This window comes from Amborella trichopoda, chromosome 13 (assembly GCF_054954075.1).
Source record: "Amborella trichopoda isolate Santa Cruz 75 chromosome 13, AtrichopodaSantaCruz75HAP2 v2.0, whole genome shotgun sequence".
Taxonomy (NCBI): Eukaryota; Viridiplantae; Streptophyta; class Magnoliopsida; order Amborellales; family Amborellaceae; genus Amborella; species Amborella trichopoda.
Genome location: NC_142348.1, coordinates 37,078,625 through 37,087,992, shown reverse-complemented (window position 1 = coordinate 37,087,992; position 9,368 = coordinate 37,078,625). Strand labels below are relative to the sequence as shown.

General features: G+C 36.6%; 1 long non-coding RNA gene across 7 annotated transcripts; it reads left to right on the top strand.

Moving 5' to 3' along the window:
* Window positions 1-1,099: 1,099 nt before the first annotated feature.
* On the top strand, window positions 1,100-9,015 carry LOC148779200 (uncharacterized). 7 transcript variants are annotated; one of them, XR_016047164.1, is made up of 4 exons: window positions 1,100-1,521; window positions 1,608-1,739; window positions 4,513-4,726; window positions 8,361-9,015. It is a non-coding gene; the product is annotated as an uncharacterized LOC148779200 (long non-coding RNA). The 7 variants fall into 7 exon arrangements; XR_016047161.1 differs by having other exon boundaries at window positions 1,120-1,521; window positions 1,639-1,739; XR_016047162.1 differs by lacking the exon at window positions 8,361-9,015 and having other exon boundaries at window positions 1,125-1,521; window positions 4,513-4,844.
* The last annotated feature ends 353 nt before the right edge of the window (window positions 9,016-9,368 follow it).

Below are 9,368 nucleotides of genomic sequence, written 5' to 3'. Positions count from 1 at the left end.
TAGAAATAGGGTTACCTAAAAAGGAGGGAGTTGGTTCAGAGGCCAAGTGTGACTGGAAGAGCATAGACTATACTCCAGGGTAAATGTCACAAGTAGTGGAGCATGAGTAGAACTGGGACCTCAAATGTGAGTTGGTGGGTTCTTGATCAGTTGTTGACGTTTATCAGTAACAACAACGAATATGGGTTTCTTCTTGTTGGGGCATGAGTACTTGAGATGTCCCAGTTCATTGCAATAGTAACATTTGACAGATGGCATGCTCTTGGGAGGGACATAGTATAAATTGCACTGATTATTTCTAGACACATTTGATTTCCGTGGTCCGCTAAAATTTTTTCTCTTTTAATACTGGAATTAAGAGATTTGATTTTGGTTTCTTCTGCAATTAGCTCAGAAAGAGCTTGATTCAGAGTGGGGAGAGAGCTTTTGTGGACCAGGCCATTTCTGACACTCAAATTCTGGACGGAATGCCATTAAAAATTCAATAACCTGAAATTCCTCACGAGATTTGGCAATTATTTATGCACCAGGACCATGTTCAAGTGCAAGTTCCATTAGTGCTAGAGCATCCCAATGTGTCTTCATGGAAGAGTAAAAATCCTGAATTGACTACTCTCCCTATCTTAGGGAGCGAAGTTTTTGTACTAACTGGTACTTTCGTGCCCAGTTAGTCTGATTATAAATTTCCTCAAAAAATTTCTATGCTTCTTGAGTAACGGTGAAAGTGCTTAGGTTGATCCCTATATTACTTCAGATGAGCCCATCAACCATGTTATAATTCAAGCATTATTTATGCCACATTCTTCTATTTTTCCTAGCTTAGTAGGTTTCTGTTGGGTCCCATCTATGTATCCGAGGAGACCTTTTTCATGAATGACATTTCGCATAAATGAGGCCCAAAGGTATAATTGGTGCCATTGAGTTTGATGGGGACAAGTTGGAAAGACTCTGATTTGTCCATTGAGAGAGATGCAAATGAAGGGATAGTGTAGCAAGGTGGTCTCCCTCCATTAAGATGGAGAGAGAGAGGCTCACAAAAAAAAAAGTTGGAAAGAGAAAAAGCAAAAGAAGGGGGTTTCAACGAGATAGAGAGAGGCTCAAACAGGGGCTCAAAGAAAAAGGTAGAGAGAAAAAGGTTGTGTTTTCTTCAACAAGTCAAATGGGAAGAAAGGGAAATATGGAGCATCCATGGCTTACTTCTACAAGTGAAATGGGATTCGATCCCCAAACTCGAGCGCACAAGAATGGCACACCACCATGAGATTGCAGCGAGAGAAAGGGTTTTCCAGTGAGCTTTAGGGTTTTCCAACGAGGTCAGAGAGAGAGAGAGCACAGATCTGCAGAGAGAAAGGGTTTTCTAATGAGCTTCAGGGTTTTCCTATGAGCTTCAGGGTTTTTCGGCGAGTTCAGAGAGGCGAGTTCAGAGAGAGAGAGCACAGATCTGCAAAGAGAAATTTCTTGTGAGCTTCAGGGTTTTCCGGCGAGTGAGAGCACAAATCTGCAGAGAGAAAGGGTTTTTTGGTGAGTTCAAAGGATTTCTTTTTTTATTTTTTTTTTCTATAAATTTTTGGTAAAACAATTTTATGAGGAGGGAGGCAACAAAGCAGATGGAGGTAGTCTGATAGAAAGAAATTCCAGAGAGATAGAGCAGTTCTGAGAGAGAGATCCCGAGACAGAGAGAAGGCAGTGTGGAGAGGAAAGAGATTAGAGAAGGACTTCAAAAAAAAAAAAACCGACAGGTACCCTAGTTCTGATACCATGTGAAAATGAAATCAATCTCTATATTCAATTGTCTGAATAATATTACAATATAATTATATTTTTATAGAGACTGTACAATCAATACTTACTAAAAGCTGTAGGATATAGTTTCTATGTAGACATAACATACAATTAGACAATGATATATTTTTTGGATACAATTTCTATGTAAAGAGTTGCCATATCTGTTCACAAAAACACCCATATTGTTTTGACTGCCGGTTAACCCACAAAAGGTAACTGGCTATCAAAACTCCAGAGTACAAGAAATCATGCTTAGGTGAGGATGGAATCTTCCTCGAGGCATAAACCAAATTCAAATAGCCCACAAAGTGAAAGTAATGAACTTCAGATGAAAATTGGAGATGCGCTGTTTTCTATGCAATTTTTAGTCGTGCACCAAGCCTAGACAATTGTGGCCAAAATACACTTGTTGAAGAATTGTCCCAATGACCAAGGGATTGATTTGAATGATCAAGGGGTCAAATGGATAGGGATTAATTTCTAAAATATCATTTGAAATGAGTATAAGTTGCTAGACATGTTTTTAGTGGTAATGTGTTGGGGGTGATTTTTGGACATTCCAAAGCAAGATCAAATGCATAGATCAAGGGATGAGATTAGTTTTGAGATTTGATCTAACGGTTACTGGCCCCAATTAGTTGGGAAAAGGCTTTGATGCTAATGATTTGATCGGGATGAAATTAGCCTTAAGATTTGATCTACTGGTTATTGACCCCAATTAGTTGGGAAAATATTTTGATTATGATGATTTGATCGAGCGGTCATCAGAATACATATAGACTTAACGGATAAAAGGCATTGTAAATGGTTGAACATCATCATATTTGCGGAAAATACTTTGAGACACATATTAGAGGACTTATGTGATTGGAACTTACTATACAGAGCCTCATATGCCTTGAAAGTTTCACCATCGGTCAATGTACACTTTAACCGACAGACTTACTCAAAGACTGTCAAGACATCTCATTTTGAGACCATCTGTAGGTTAATGCTCCTTTGGCTTTAATACACCTCCCTATATCTTATGGGAGAAGTTTGGATAGAATTGATTATTGCGGCGAAATTCCATCAGTTAAAAAGGCCTTAACGATTGGACACAGATGAAATCTCACCAAATCATGTCATTTGGAGGTACAAGTTTGTAAATATCAATGTTTGGCCACTATATGCATTCCATCCATAATTCACCGAAGATGATCTCATGATCCATAGTTAGTTAAGCAGGATTAACCGATGAAATCATCCATTGGCTTTTAACCATTGAGAGGATCATATTTGGGTCGAATAACTCTCTTCTTAATGTTCTAGTCATATGATAATGGGTTTAGTGCCCATGTCGCCACCTTTGAGAGTAAGTGCTCATGCGCATCAGTTAGGTGCTATGTAGTAGCCAGGCGCATCAGTTAGGTGCTATGTAGTAGCCAGGACGCTACCCAATCGATAAAATCATCATATCTCTCAATCTACAAGGTCTTTTTGCATGGGACTAAAACTATTGGATTCCTAGTTCAAATTCTACGATTCATGAGAAAACCTCATCCTAATATCTCTTGTGGTGAAAAAGGTTGAAGCTGTATTGGACAACATTACCTGTGTCAGGTTCTTAACCGCTAAAATCTCATGTCTCCTAAAATAATAGGAGTTTTATCACCAAATTTGGTTCAGACATGTATTATGATGGGTTCTATAACATTACAATTTCAAGATTAGATATTTTAAGGGCACCGAGTTATAAGCTTTGTTATTCACTGATTTCTTGCTCAGATCATAGCAGAAATGCCCCAACTTTGAGGAGGCATATGTCCCTCCACATGAGTCCAAATGGAGTGAGACTTGGACCACTAGATCCTTCTTTGATTCCTCTATCTCCACACCAAGTTTTAGGGTCAAAGGGACTTTCAACAGAGAATAATGTTTGTTGGATGAAAGTGTATTCAAGCAGGCAGATAGTTGAAATAGTTTGAAGAACAGTAACCTGAATTTTCTCACACGTGGATCAAGTCCAAATGTGTTGGTGATGTAGATCAAGATCTAGTTGCTACAAAATTTTAGTTTTATTTTTTTGTAATTTTATATTTAAAGATGTGGGTAGGCTTTTTATTTTTTTATTAAGATTAATTTTTAAAAATAGGATTAGTATGATTTTTTTTTTAAGTTTGTTAGTCTATTTTTTAGGAAGTATTAGATTAGCATTTTCATTTTTTTTTTTTTTTTTTTCGATCTCTTTATTATTATTTTTGTATTAGTAAGACGTTTTTTATTTTTGGAAGGATAAAACCTTCATTCTTTTTGATAGGTCCGTTATTTATTTTCTTTGCATTAGTTTTAAGAGATAAGGTACTCATCTCTGGGATAAGTGACTACCTTTGTTTTTTGGTTGGGAAGAGATTGAGTTGTTGAGATAATATGGGAAATTATCTTCGAATAGGCAGTAGAAGTTGAGTTTATAAAAGGAGGTGGATCTTATAATGTAAAGAGGTGAATTTTGATGAAATAAAGAAAGTGTTTTTTTTAGAGAGAGAGAGGCTTCTTGTGGATTTTTTTTAGAGAGAGAGAGGCTTCTTGTGGATGTTTTTTTCGCTTGTGCTTGTGGACTCATAGCGGAATTATTGAATTCGCACATTTGTTCATTCTGCTTGTGATTTTCTTTTTAGATTTTTTTTCTCTCTCTAAAACGTGGTTATTTGCTAGGTGTTAGTTGCTAATAATTTTATGCTGTGTCAGGTGGTATCAGAGTGTCAGTCGATTATTGTGCATCGTTGTGTTCGTTGATAGATATCATGGCTCGTGTCAGGTGGTATCAGAGCGTCAGTCGATTATAGTGGATCGATGGACATCATGGTTGGTATCAGGTGGTATCAGAGCGTTAGTCGATTATTGTGGATCATTGTGTTCGTCGATAGACATCATGGCTTGTGGACATGGTCTATTGTGTTGGGTGAGTGTGGCTATTAAAGGCCTTATGAGTGCTTATAAAATGAAATAATATAGTGGAACATGAACTCAGTGGGAGTGTGGTCCCTTGTGGACCATACTATGCAAACAATATTTACAGATACCAGATTGTGCTTGACGATCTAGACCAGTCGGTTGAAAAAATCTCATGTTATCGGGGCATAGAGAACAAATTGAAAAGGGTTCTAATGGGTCATCCCTTGATGAGGTCGGAGCATATGCCTAGATGAGTAAGCCGAGGGATTATGTGACCCTTGTGTGTGATGGTGGCCTACAGAGCAAGGGGCCAAAGCCTCATCCATGTGCCACCACACGACATGCATATTAATAGATCGTTCGGGAAACCAAGTAAGCTACCTTTCAGGGTGAAGCGTATGCATGTGCGAAAGATACCCTTATGCGCCATAGAGCTGTGGTCGCATCAGATTTAGGTGACATTGACTCGTCTTTAGGGGATGACCTGAAATCCACAGACTGAGATTGTGATCCCTTAGCTCATTGGTCAGACTTTGGTGACCCGCTAATAAGCCTTTGCTTGGACTGTGGGTCATGGGAAACATTTGGTCGGCAAGTGTGGTCCATAGTCCACAGTTGAAGGTAGAGTACCCCATGATTTATTCCTAAGCCATATGGATCATTTTCCCATAATATTAGTTTAAATGTGTTTGTTTTATGATAGAAATTATTTTTGAATTATTATTTGAATTTTTATGAACCATTGGATGTTTTATTTATAATTTTTGGATTTATAAAATTACAGATATTGATTTTACAATGATTTAAATATTCAAATCATATTATAAAATTCTTTTATTAATTTTAAACAGATAAAAATACCATGGAGGCCCATGTGCATATGGGCCTACCATATTTTTAAAAGGTGGGTCCCATGAGTGCCTCCCTTGGGTGGCACGCCCCACCCTTATCCTCTTTCCTATTTTTGTGGTGATATGGCATGTGGCAATATGATTGGACGATATTGACTTGATATCTCTTTGAAAGATTTTATGGAAAGATTGAGTAGACTTGTGCTATTTTATAGTATGCACATGTTGATTAAATTTATTTTATCTAATTTTTATTGATGGGAAAATAGTTTAGGAAAGAAGGATAAGGGTTCATGCACATTCCATAATGTTGATGACCCATCTATAGAATGAATAGCTTAGATCTCTCACCCCACAAGTCACCCTTGATCGACGGTCCATATTCAATCTTGTGAGGCAAGCAAAAAAAACCCCTAAGAAACCCTAATCTTGTTCAAAGCCTATAAAAATCTCTACATGTTATCTCTTGTACCTAATTCCATTTTTCTCTCTCATATCCTACGAAGGGGCACACCCCACTTAGAATTTTTCTCTCTCACTCTCTCTCATAAGAAAAGTTTATCTCTCACCTCAATACTTTTTCTCTCCTCTTGGTTCTCTAAAAGAGGCACACACCTCTTTCTTCTCTCTCCAATATTTCAAAAGAGGCATGCACCTCTCCCTTCTCTCTCCAATATTTGTCTTATAGCTAGGGCTTAAAAATAAAATAGTGGAATGGGAGTTATTGGAGTAATATTTTGAGAGATTGAATCTAAGGGTATTGTGAAGACCGTAAGGGTTTCTTTGAAGAGCTTAGCCGAAATTAGCTTTCCTAGTTGAGATTGAATGAAGACCATCGATCCCGTGCTATCGGATGGTGGTGACTCGATGTGGGGTGTAATAAGCCCGGTTAAGGTAATCTCCAGCATCTTCTTTTTTTTGTTTCTTGCTATATTGGTTCTATATTCCCAAGCATAAGAATTGTAGATATTTTCTTTGTTTAAAGAAAATTGATTTAATGGCATCAAAGTTTTTACGATATTGGATTTATTAGTTTAATTTTCTTTGAAGCAAGAGTTATTGTAATAAGACTACTTGTAAGTGATCTTTTCCAAAAGAAAAGAAAAAGAAAAGAAAAGGGGTGAAAAGAAGAAAAATAAAAAAAATATATTCCCTGGCAAGATCGCATTAGTCTTTCTTTCATATTGTTGGGTATCGAGAATAAGCCATTCAACGAGAATGAAAACTCTAAGATCTCCGAGATCTTTGAGATAAATCGATCGAAAATTTAAGAAGGCAAGTAGAATAGCTGACCCAGTGCTTGGCTCAAAATCTAGCCCCGACACAATATGATGACAATAGTGAGTCGGGCGTTATTTGCGGGAACCGTTTCTTGCACATTCTTTACATTGGGAGCCTCATGGTCGGAAGAGTAATCTAATTAAATTTGATGAAGAACTAGTAAGTTTGGGTCTTCAATTAGAATTGTCATTTCAAAGTATCTTTGATGAATGTCCTATATTTGATGAAAATCAAGATGAAAGGAGAGAAGTTGGTCTTGAGGCAGCACAAATATCTAAATTTTTCATCATGGTGAGATAAAAAATTAAGATGTTGACTTGAACTTAGAGGAGCTCGAACATTTTCCCGTCAATGGTGAGATAGAAAATCAAGATGTTGACTTAAACTTAGAGGAGCTTGAACCTTTGGAGAGATATGATGAAGAAACAAATGATGGACTCAAAGGAGAATCAATAAGTGACGTTGGTTCAGTCATCGAAAGCGCTCATCTCGAAGATGCTTCCTTAGTATGTATCAGTGTTGAGCATATACCAATACTATGAATATGCGATGGCTCATTCTTCAAGGGTTCTCAATTTTACTATACAATCGTTACGATGACCCATTCCTCAAGGGTTTCTCAATTTCAGTGTACAATCATTGTGTTTTGATCAGCGCAGTAACCCACAGGTCACATGATCGTGTTTTCAATATTGGGTTTAAGAATGTTGTAATACTAATATAATTTTATCTTACGGCATTTTAAAACTTGAGGACAAGTTTTCTCCAACCAGGTTTTGATTAGTGCAGTAACCCACAGGTCGCATGTTCATGTTTTCAATATTAAGTTTAAGAAGGTTGTAATACTAATATAAGTTTTATCTTAGCGCATTTTAAAACTCGAGGACGAGTTTTCTCCAACCAGGGAGAATGATGCACATCAAATGTAGTTTTTACAAAATTTTAGTTCTATTTTTTGTAATTTTATATTTAGAGAAGTGGGTAGACTTTTTATTTTTTTTATTAGGACTAATTTTTAGAAATAAGATTAATATGGTTTTTTTTAGTTTGATAAAGTCTATTTCTTTTTAGGAAGTATTATATTGGCATTTTTATTTCTATCTCTTTATTATTATTTTTATATTAGTAAAACGTTTTTGATTTTGGAAGGATAAATAAAACCTTCATTCTTTTTGATAGGTCCGTTATTCCCTTGGATAAGTGACGCTCTTTGTTTGTTTTGGTGGGGAAGAGATCGAGTTGTTGATAATATGGGAAAGTTATCTTTGAATAGGCGGAAGAAGTTGAGTATACAAAAGGTGGCGGATCGTACAATGTCAAAGGGTGAATTTTGATGAAATAAAGAAAATATATTTTTGTTGAGAGAGAGGATTTTTTGTTGGTATTTTTTTTTTTTCTATTTTTTTGTGTTTGTTGGCCTGTAGCAGAAAATTCGAATTTGTTCTTTGTGCTTGCAATTTTATTGTCGATTTTTATTTCTCCATCTAAAATGCGGTTATTGTTTGCCAGGTGTTAGTCACCGGTAATTTGATTCCCTTGAGCACTTTAAGGAGGTATCCAAGTTTGAGTTTGATCTATACTTATCATTTGGAATTGAGTTGTGAGATGATATATTCAAAGAACAATAATGCGGATAGGCATCAATATTGTCAAGCCTCATTTCAAGCAATCATGAGAGCTTTGTCTATAAAAGCTCTTTCTTACATATTCAAAAGAAGAGAGATCAATGTTTAAAAGGAGAGAGATCAAATCTCAGAAAAAAAGTTAAAAAAACTTAACATCTTAGGGAGAGAGACGTCCCACTTAGGGCACATTTAACACACGCTGAAGCAAGACTGAGAAGTTGACCTATCAGCTGTTTTTTCTGTCTTGAAGAGTTCACATCTTCAATCTATACTCACTTCGATGACTACAAGACTTGGAGTGAAGAATAATGCCCCTACACGCATGTATATATGCATGATGTGCCCGGACACTCATATTTTTTTTCTTTTTCTTCTCTGTATATTTTTACTTCTTCTAAGTCTGTAATCCATTCAAGGCCTGAATAAGAGGTGCCTGAAGTCGAATAGAGGTTTGGGTAAACTGTAACGAGTATTGGAAGTCCTCGGAGCTCATCACAAACCTATACTATTATATGATACACAAAAGAATTTGTTCTTCATTGTGAGCGTTTTCTCTGGTTTATCTATCTTGCTGGAGTTATTATTGTATAAAATCATCTTTTATATACATCTTGGGGAAACAAAGTTTTGGCGACTCCACTAGGGAGGAGCTCTTATTTCATCTCGAATAGAGTTAGGTTTTTAGCATGTTTCTCGCTATAAGATATTGGGGGGAAGTCTTCTCGCCCTTTCTCTAATCAGATATGTCCCTGTGCTATTATTACATACGTATTCTCTGCTCATTCGCAAAAACACGATGGTAGCTGACTCTGTTTTATCATATTTCATGGTTAGCTCAATGGCAGTGCCATACGTAAAGAAAGGCACAACTTCACCTCGACATGGGGCTTTA